This window comes from Carassius auratus, chromosome 36 (assembly GCF_003368295.1).
Source record: "Carassius auratus strain Wakin chromosome 36, ASM336829v1, whole genome shotgun sequence".
In the NCBI taxonomy this organism is placed as follows: Eukaryota; Metazoa; Chordata; class Actinopteri; order Cypriniformes; family Cyprinidae; genus Carassius; species Carassius auratus.
In genome coordinates this window covers 16,873,249-16,883,877 of record NC_039278.1, presented here as the reverse complement: position 1 = coordinate 16,883,877, position 10,629 = coordinate 16,873,249, and positions in this window count along the sequence as shown.

Below are 10,629 nucleotides of genomic sequence, written 5' to 3'. Positions count from 1 at the left end.
AGTAGAGCGCCGCTGAATTTCATAACATAAAAGGACGCTATGTTTAGTTATCTTTTATCATAGATCATAAACATTAAACGCCTTTATACATGCGGTCTAAAAAAATGAATAATTAAGATTTTTTATGGTCACTAATACTGCATTTATTTTATAAAAAAATACAGTAACGGCATAATACAGTACAAAAAATGTACAATTTAAGATAGCTGTTTTCTATTTGTATGCATTAAAATATATACATTTATTGATTGAAAGCTTAATTTTCAGCATCGTTCCTCCAGTCTTCAGTGTCACGTGATTTTTCAGAAATCATTCTAATATGATGATTTGCTGTTCAATAAAAATGTACGATTATTATCAATGTTAAAAATAATTGTTCTGTTTCATATTTTTTGTGAAAATTGTGATTTTAAATATTTAAGTAAGATTTCAGATTATTCAAGGATGCATTCAATCAAGGAGTTTTGTAGAGATGTTATTACATGTCCCTACCAATAACCAGCGACTACTAAACTGTCCTTAGCAATAATTTTGATCTAACAATTAAATATATTTGTATGTAGCTTAACCACTGCTGTTGTAATGTTTAAGGCTGGTAAACACTTGTACGCATATACTACTACCCACATTGTATTCAGTTGAAGGAAGAAACCTCAAAGACAGTGCCAGAAGGATGCTGGATTAATCAACATTAATCAAACATTGTGGTGTCAATCCTCAATAAATTACAACACGAATCAGAAACATAGAAAATAATTCCTTTTTTGGTCATTTTGAAATGTCAAACTTTGTCAGCAGTTCTTATCCACCTCAGTCTGTATTGTATTTTAGGGTGTTAAAAGATTCCCTTATGTCCAAATTCAACATGAATTTCCCCCCGGGAAGCAACAGAGTTGAACTTTAGGAATCCAGTTGGGAAAAAACAATAATTAATAATTAACTTTAAGTTCACTATTGGTTGTTGTTTGATTTGTTAACATAAGTGTGATAACATGCTCTTGATTTGTATTCGATTTTTGGGTCTTAAAAATTTTAAAATATATTCTTTTTATATTTTTATTATCTTAAATTGTCAAAAATTACAGATTTTGTATCATAAGATTAATATTTAAGTGTATTGCATTTATAATAAAGTATTTTGGCATTAAATATTTTGTATTTTAATCATTTTATATTGTCTTAAGATGTCAAAAATGTAATTTTTCTTTAAAAAGCTGTACATTTAATTTGTTTGGATGGATTGCCATTTTGTTGTGTATTAGATGTTTATATGTAGGCATTCATCAGCTGTCTATTTAATGACTTAATTAAATTAATTTTTGATTAATTTTCACTGAAAGCCCAAATTCAGCCTTGTTTTAGCCTAGTATTTGAACAGCTCCTAGATGTCTTTTAAATGCAAAATTGATTGCTGGAAACCTACAAAGTCAATGATTTATTTATAGTTCTCCTTAGCTACACTACAAACAAAACAAGTCTCAAACAACCCCGCATAACAGACACAGGACTCATCCTAACTACCTCCAGAATGTGCACCTGTCGCACCAACATTGACGTCACTTCCAGGAAACAACTGAACGCACTTCAACACAGGCATCTGTCCTATCTCCTTTTATATCCATGGAGCGCACCATAATATCCACCAACCCCATAATAATGGGAAATCACATCACCACATATTCATCATCATACACCACGTCTATTTCAACAGTTCTTTTAAATGACACCAGGCTCCACATGGGATCAAAAGTGATCAAGAGCATATACTGCTCCAATTACACCTACTTCGGGACTTCTTCTTTTCTCCTTTCACTTTCACTTGATGGAGTAGGCTATAAATAGGAGACAGGGGTATTGAGACTCAATGACACTCCACCAAAGGGAACCTGTGACAAACAAAAATGCCTAAAAAACTACAATTAAGACAGGAAAGTGGTAAGTGCATTTTAATATAAAGATTTGTTCTTATTTGCACTTTGTATGGACACCCAATTGGCCCAACTACGGAATCCAATGCATGTCAAAAATAAAAATTTTCTTTAAAAAGCTGTACATTTAATTTGTTTGGATGGATTGCCATTTTGTTGTGTATTAGATGTTTATATGTAGGCATTCATCAGCTGTCTATTTAATGACTTAATAAAATTAATTTTTTATTTATTTTAAATAATTTTGTTTTATCTGCAGATGAATTCTATAATATACCCGACACCAGACATTTCAACCACGGAGATGATGAAACCGGTAAGCGTGTTGTAATAGTTGGTCTGTATTCACTAACACTGACTTTATTTATGTATTTAATTTTATTTATTTTTCCCCTTTTTCATTTTTTTTCTATGTAGTTTGCTACGTTTTGGAGAAAATCTGAATTTTGTTTCTTAAATGAAAAATATATCAGAAGTCAGAAAGTGCTTTATTACCAAGTATGTTTACACACACAAGGAATTTGCTAAATATATTATTATACTAACTCATTATAAAATTGTAGGCAGAGATATGAACTCGCAAGGTTGAGTAAAACCAACAAGTCGAGAGCAGTTGAAAAAAAGAGACGTGGAGTCAGACACTTTCTTCTTGCATCCTTTGTCACAGATGATGTGGTTTAGATGCAATATTTATCCAATACACAACCCTTTCCGACATTTTCATGAAGCAACAAAAACACTTTTTCTTTCAATACTTTATGTGCTGCCTAATACAGCACATGTATGTACAATAATATTTAAAAACCAATAAAGTGGGTTTATGTATTTCTGTATGTTTTATTTTGTGATACTTTTGGGATGTGATTCTTTGATGGCATGCATGACAGTCACATGACTTCTGTGCCATCCCAAGTCTCAAGTATTTTTTCCTCGCATCCATCTTGAAACTGCTTACTGTGCCCGGCTTTGGTCTCTCATCTCCGGGTGGAAGATCCTTCAGTGCTTTGGCTCCAAAACACTTTGGGGCAACTCTACCGTCTTCTCTTTCAAATCTCATATCTATTGAACAGTATTTAATGGCTCAGCTTATGTATATGTATGATTCTATGCATTTTGAACGTATATGATCATTCGTGTGTTTATGTCTGTATCTTCCTGATGTCATATCTTCCCCAATTTCTCCTTGTATAGCAACTTTAAGCTTGGGAAATACGCTCAATAAATAAACATTATTATCTTTGAAACACCTATCAAGCAGCTTTTTTAGCCATGCAATGCTGTTCCTTTCTCTTCAAATAGGGAAACATCAAATTCTCTAAAGCGGTTCACAGATACAATTAAATTGTATCAAACACACACACACACACACTAAAAGTGAAAGTGAGTAGACCGTTATAGTAACATGATGCATAAACTTATACTTCACAAATCTAAGCTTTGGCAAAAACTAGTCTTTGTAACTAGGGAGCATTGTAGTGATTATTATCATTAATATAAGCTACTGTATTAAAACATAGGGGTTTTACAGACATGCCTAAACCATGGTATTACAGATTATCAGGGGTGGTTCTAGGGTGAGTGGAGATCCGGGGCTTAGCCCAGAAAAATCCATGTATGTGACTTTTTTATTTTAATAAATCAGAAAGATTTACCTTGTTTAAAATATACAAAAACAATAAAAACAAAAACAAATTTAAAACATTTTAAGTATTGAGGAAAATACATTTGCTTTATGCAAACAAAAATGAAGAATTGCAAAACAAATGAAACAATACATTTTTTTTTTTGCAATATATATTTTCCATGGTCATATCTATTAATTTATTTGCAACGTTGCTTTTATTTTGCGTGTCAGTCTAGTTTGAGCTTGCGAAGCCATTTTTCCTTTGCGCTTCACTTTTCTGCACGTCTCTCTTTGTGGCACTGTTTTGACGTGGGGGCGGAGTCAATGGACGGGGGCGTGTACAACATGCCTCCATGGAAATGACGTCATCAGCCCTAGACGCAGCTCACTAGCCGTGTTTCCACTATCGAGCTAGGACCGGGCGTGCTAGTGCGTGCCAGGGCCAGTCGCGTTTCCACAGTCACTTCCGGGGCTTGATCGTGCCTCGCCGGGGCTTCCTCGGGGCCAACGGCCAGGTTTTTTGGCCCGACGAAAACCTTCGGCCAAAGCGGGCCAGCTGGGGCTAGAGGAGGGGTTACGAACAAAGGCGGAGTTTCTCCGTGTCTGGAGAGCGTCAGCGCGGATCATTTCAGAGAGATAACAGCTTTAACACCAGCATTAAATATGTTTTAAAATAAGTTGAGCTCAAAACTCATTCTTAGTTAGCAGCAAGTGTTTGAAATAACTTGATCCGATGTGGATTATAATCACTAAACAAGGCAGAAATATTTATAAGCGATGTAAAAGACTATGCACGGTAAACATTAACGTTACACAGTAAAGATGTTAAATATGACTGCTTGGAGAAATCAGACGTCAGCTTCTTATTCTCTATCACAATTGTGTATTTATTAAGCAACATTTTATCTGTCGTCTCGTTTCAAAAGTTTAGCTCCACGTTGCATATCATCAAAATATAATAATGATTTTTGTTTGTGAGCTTTTATAAAAATAGCGAGTCTGCGCTGCGGATCATTTCAGAAAGATAACAGCTTTAACATCAGCATTTAACACTTTTTTAAATAAGTCGAGCTCAAAACTCACTCTTAGTTAGCAGCGAGTGTTTGAAATAACTTGATCCAATGTGGATTAAAATCACCATACAAGGCAGAAATATTTATAAGCCATGAAAAAGATATGCACGCTAAACACATTACCATAGTAAACATGGTAAAATATGACCTCTTGAAGAAATCAGACGTCAGCTTCTTATTCTCTATCACAGTCGTGTATTTATTAAGTAACTTATATTATCTGTCACAAGCCTCGTCTCGAGAGTTTTTCTCACGTTGCCTATCATAAAAGAATATAGCCTAATAATGTTTTTTGTTCGGGAGTTTTTATAAAAATAGAGATATTATCATTCATTCTAAATGTGACGGCTACTGTGGCTAATAAACAGAAACAGACTCGACTGAATAAGCAGGATATTTTCATAAGCGTTGAAAATAAATAAATAAATAAAATAGTAATAAGTGTATTTATGTGTGATTAATTTTGAGTCCTGATAAAATAAATCAATTCTATAGTTAAAACATCATGCTTTTGAATTTGAATATATAACAAAGCATGCAAACAAACGGCCGCTTTTATTATGTTTGTTTTGTGATCGCGCATGTTCCAGTGACTTATTTCTTAGTTTTCTGATAACTTCTCTTTGTTGGTGAAATAATGAGGTTGCATGACGTTGTTCTGAGAGGCGTGTAAAGGGCGTGTTTTAGTGACGTGCAGCGGTGCTTCAAGCTCCACTGTGGAAACCCTGCGCTATTCTGGCCTCGTGCTACTGGCCCGGGGCTATGAGCCCCGCCCGGCCCGCTTTAAGCCCTGGCTCGCACTGGCCTGACAGTGGAAATGCGGCTACTGATCCAGGTGCTGTCATGATGAGCAGAGACTTTCGAGTGGATCGTTTATTTTTATTCAGTAGCATTAAAACATTCATGTTTTCGTTTTATTTACTTTATTAACAAATGTTTGCTCAAGTTAAAGAAGTTGTTAACATGAACATCTGCTGTTTATTTCTCTCGATGTGCACACTTTTATGTGTATTATTGGGATCGCAAATCATTTGAGTCAGTTCGGGAGTTCGGAGCGGGATCGCGAATCATTTGAGTCAGTTCGGGAGTTCGGAGCGGGATCGCGAATCATTTGAATCAGTTCGGAAGTTCGGAGCGGGATCGCAAATCATTTGAGTCAATTTGGGGATCGCGAATCATTTGAATCAGTTCGGGAGTTCGTAGCGGGATCGCAAATCACTTGAGTCAGTTTGGGGGTTCGGAGCGGGATCGCGAATCATTTGAGTCAGTTCGGGAGTTCGGAGCGGGATCGCAAATCATTTGAGTCAATTTGGGGATCGCGAATCAATTGAGTCAGTTCGGGAGTTCGTAGCGGGATCGCAAATCACTTGAGTCAGTTTGGGGTTGCAAATCATTTGAAGCAGTTCGCAGCGGGATCGCGAATCATTTGAGTCATCTGACTCCAGTTTGGGAGTTGGAGCGGGATCGCGAATCATTTGAGTCAGTTTGTGAATCGCAAATCATTTGAATCAAAATGTAACGTTAAATCAGACACAATTTAAAACCGAAAAAGAAATATAATAAGATTAAACGTAGGGGGGGGGGGGGTTACTTCCTTTTTTTGAAGAGGAAGAAGATGAATTTTGCAATATCCATTTTAATTTTCAAATAAATTGATCTAGTAAAATACTACACGCCAACAAACCGCCAGCTCATTTCATTGGCTGGATCGTACAGACGCTCATCGATGGTTGGCCAGTTTACATGTCAGTCAGAAGCACTAGACTCAGTGGGCGGTTTTCGTCGGGTGTGAATGACAACGTGTAACTTACTTGGGTAAATTTACAGACACTGTGGACGTGAGAGTCGAGAGATATTTATTTATTTATTTAAATTCTAATATAAATTACTTTATTGGGCATGAAAACTCATTGATGGCATGGTAGTAATAAAAACATTCGGGGCTCCAGCCCCCTTAGCCCACCCCTAACGCCGCCCCTGCAGATTATTATCTTTATTTTTATTTTATCTTTATTAATCTTTCTCCATTCAGTGGATTTTACATTTTGGTCTGATTTTAACTTAAAACTGCAACACCTGAAAAATAGTTGTATGGGACATTAAGTTTTCTTAAAGTTAGTCCATAAAGTTTGACGTGCATCTTCCTTGTTGAACTGGCTTACTCACGACTGGAGTCCTTTAAGTCCTTTTGTTGTTTATTTTCATCACCATCACCACAACATTTAACACTTCTTTCAGTCTTCTTACATAAATACGCTTGCGTTGCAACAACTTATTTGTTGTATCTTGATGAATTGTAATTCCAGGTCACAGTTGTTTTCGATCACGGTCATAAATTTGTGTTCTGCAAAACTTCACGTCACTTTGCGCAGCTTAAAGGGACAGTGCACCCAAAAATAAAAACGCTGTCATTCTTCTTCTTAAGCGGTTTTGGTGGTTGGCAAACTAACTAGTAGGCGCTCTAGCGCCACCTGCTGCACTGGAGTGTTGAACAAAAGTCTGGCTGAGAAACTAAGATATAACAGGAGAAGAAGGGAAACAACACTATTCTATGATCTTCATATTCGTTCATATTCGTTCAAGTAGACCTGTCTCTTTCAGATATGAAATATGAAATTAACTGTTTACCTTTGACTGCTCCAAAGTAAATGTAACTTAAATTACAGCTTTCAAGGTTGAGTCAGAATATCTTTTCACCTTCACAATTTAGTGTACAATAGAATAAACGAGGTACAGTAAATTCATACAAAGCGTGTTTTTTTTTTTTTTCAAAATGATGGTCTATATTTGCACTGCACTAAAATGAATGGGTTTTATTTTCAGATGAAGGAAGTGATACACTTTATTACAAAAGTCTACATAAAGAAAAGCCCAAAGTCAAGCTCACTGTTTCAAGTGACATTAAGAAATTAAACAAACAGGAAACATGGGATTGGAAAAAGAGTTCTTCAACAAGGCCAACTGTGGAACTTGCATCAGTCAGTGCATCAGGAAGCGGCATCATAGGCATGATTGACACAATTGACAGACCAGCAGATGCCAATGCAGAAGGCACCTATGCTCGAGCTGGAGCATATGCGGAAGCTTTTGAGAACAAACCAGGAAAGAGGATTCCCAAGGCTGGAGTCTATGCAGAAGCAGGAATTGGACGAGCTAGTGCTGAGTTCAGTGTATTTAGGGTAGAAGCCAAAGGCCCAAACGCCGCAGCTAGTGCTGAAGCCACTGCAGCTAGACTCGGGGCTGGAGCAATGGCTCAGGCTGAAATTGGCAGCGCGTCAGCTAGTGCCGGTCCATTGGATGTGAAATTGGGACTCGGAATTGACACCGGTGGATATATTGGTTTGGGTGGGGTGGAAGCCAAATTCCTGGGAACTGGATTCTCAATCGGTCGAAAAACCAGTATATCTTTTTTAAATTCAGAACTGTCTTTTTCGTTCTAAAAATCTCACTTTTGACTGCTTCCCTTAGCGGATCTTCTGCATATCTACTTAGCACAGGTTTTCAAGCACTAACATGCCGAAAACCCATTAAGCATTACTAATATTTAACCCACTTAATCATTCAAAACTCTTGCTCTCTATTTGTTACCCTGGACACACAAACCCAGTCTTAAGTCTTAATTTTTTCAAAACTGATATTTATACATCATATTGAAGCTGAATAAATAAGATTTCCATTGGTCTATGGTTTGTTAGGAGGACAATATTTGGCCAAGATACACCTATTTGGAAATCTGTAATCTGAGGGTGCAAAAAAAAAAATTAAATACTGAGAAAATCAGCTTTTAAGTGGTCTAAATTAAGTTCTTAACAATGCAGATATTACTAATAAATTTAGTTTTGAAATATGTATGGATGGGAAATTTACAAAATATCTTCATTGAACATGATCGCTACTTAATATTCTAGTGATTTTTGGTATGTATTAAAATAATATATAATTTTGACCCATGCAATTTTTTTTTTTTTTTTTGCTATTGCTACAAATACACCCCAGCGACTTAAGACTGCTTTTGTGTTCCAGGGTCACATATTGAATATCTCTTTTTTTCTTATTCAATTATGTCTCTGAACAGTTATCATATTGTAAGTGATATCTGTCAACGCTTCAAATATTAAACTCACACTTGGTTGTCTAATTTGGTCTGATGAATAATATTACGTTTTGTTTCTCTCATTTCTGCTATTCTTTCATTCGAGCTGGTTTGTCAACCTCTTTATTATTATTATGAGCTATTGCTGTGTTACCTTTCGAGTGGCCTGGTTGGTATTTAATAGTGAGGTCTTTTACTCTTAATATTTCATGAATCATCTTAGCTAAACCAGCATGATTATTTTATTGACCTTTCGGTTTGGTAAAATGCTTTCTCACTTTAATTGTTTTCATTTTAGAGTCTATTAAAACCTGTTTCTACATATTTAGTGTCTGTAATTGGGATCCAAGGCAAGATTTTATCTTTAATCAATATCTCTTCTGGCTTCTGTGGTAAAAAGCTGTGTAATAAATGGCATTACTGTCCTGTATCCTTTAAATGTTAATATATCTAGTTTGAACTTGCTGCTTACTAGCGATGACTTTCTTCATGGAAGCTGTATTTCACTCTAAAACAAGAGCAGTAAATGTTAGCATCATTCAGTGATTTGTAAGAAAATGACAGCATGCATTGATTTCACAGTTTATTTCTGACTACAGAAATTTATTGTAAAATAATTCTCTTTAACACAGTATTTTTTTTACATTGTGTAATATTGTGAAATATTATTGAAAAATAAAATGTGTTAAAAAAATCTGATTTCTATGTGAATATAATGTAAAATGTAATTTATTTCTGTGATCAAAGCTGAATTTTCAGCATCATTACTCCAGTCTTCAGTGTCACAAAATCCTTTAGAAATCAATAAAATATGCTGATTTGTTGCTTGAGAAACATTTCAAGAAAAAAATTACTTTTATTCAGCAAGAAGTTGATCAAACCATGATGTTTAGAATATTACAAAAGATATCGGTTTCATATAAATGCTGTTTTTTTTTAATCCATGGTCTTGACAGAAATATGTAGCAGTTTTCAGATGTGGATGCTTTTCAACTGCAGTTAAAAAAAATCATAATAATATTTTACATATTGTCGTTAATTTTATGTTATATATTGATGCACACCTGAGCTTACACTTTGGATTTTTGGGAAAATATTAATAAAGTGGCGATTTTCGAAGTAATTAGACAATATTCATTCATGAGGAAGTGTAACAAGTGTCTATTTGTATAAAGTGTAATTTTCTCTGAAGAACACTAAGTTATCATTAGAAACTTTAGGAAAAAAAATATTCTATATCTTAAATGCCATAGATTTTCCATCAAATCTTCAGCGAGATGACGATGATGAGAACATACAACATTCAGAAACATTCAGAAAGAAAAAGAAAGCATAAAATGTCTTGAAATGCCAAAATTGGATACTACAAACACTGTTTGCAAATAATTGTTCATATGTGAATAAAAGCCTATAAATAAATCATATCAGGTAAATCAAGTTCATCATTGCTCATGTCTTTTCAGAAGACTTGGATTAAACCACTCAATACACATGGATTTATTTTTTAAATCTCTTTATTAACTTTTTGAAGCATATTACATCATTTTGAAGCATTTTTGGGTGAATACTTTCATTGGAGGGACAGAATTCTATCAGATTTCAATTCCATATAAATATTAAGACTGCACAATAAGATTGTCATGCACATCTCCTCAGTGAAGTCAGTTCCATGATTAGCAGTAAATCTCCATCACGTGCTTTCAGATGGAGCGAATAATAAACAAATTTCTGATGTTTTTCAAATTTTTTACATTAGAACCTTCTCAGTGAGCATTGGGAAGTTTTCTTCTTTGTTGACTCCTTTGTTATGTGGTGTGCCCCAAGGGTCCGTTTTAAGCCCTCTTCTTTTTTCACTTTACATGCTTCCCTTGGGTGCAATTTTTAAGAAATATAAGATTTCATACCATATAT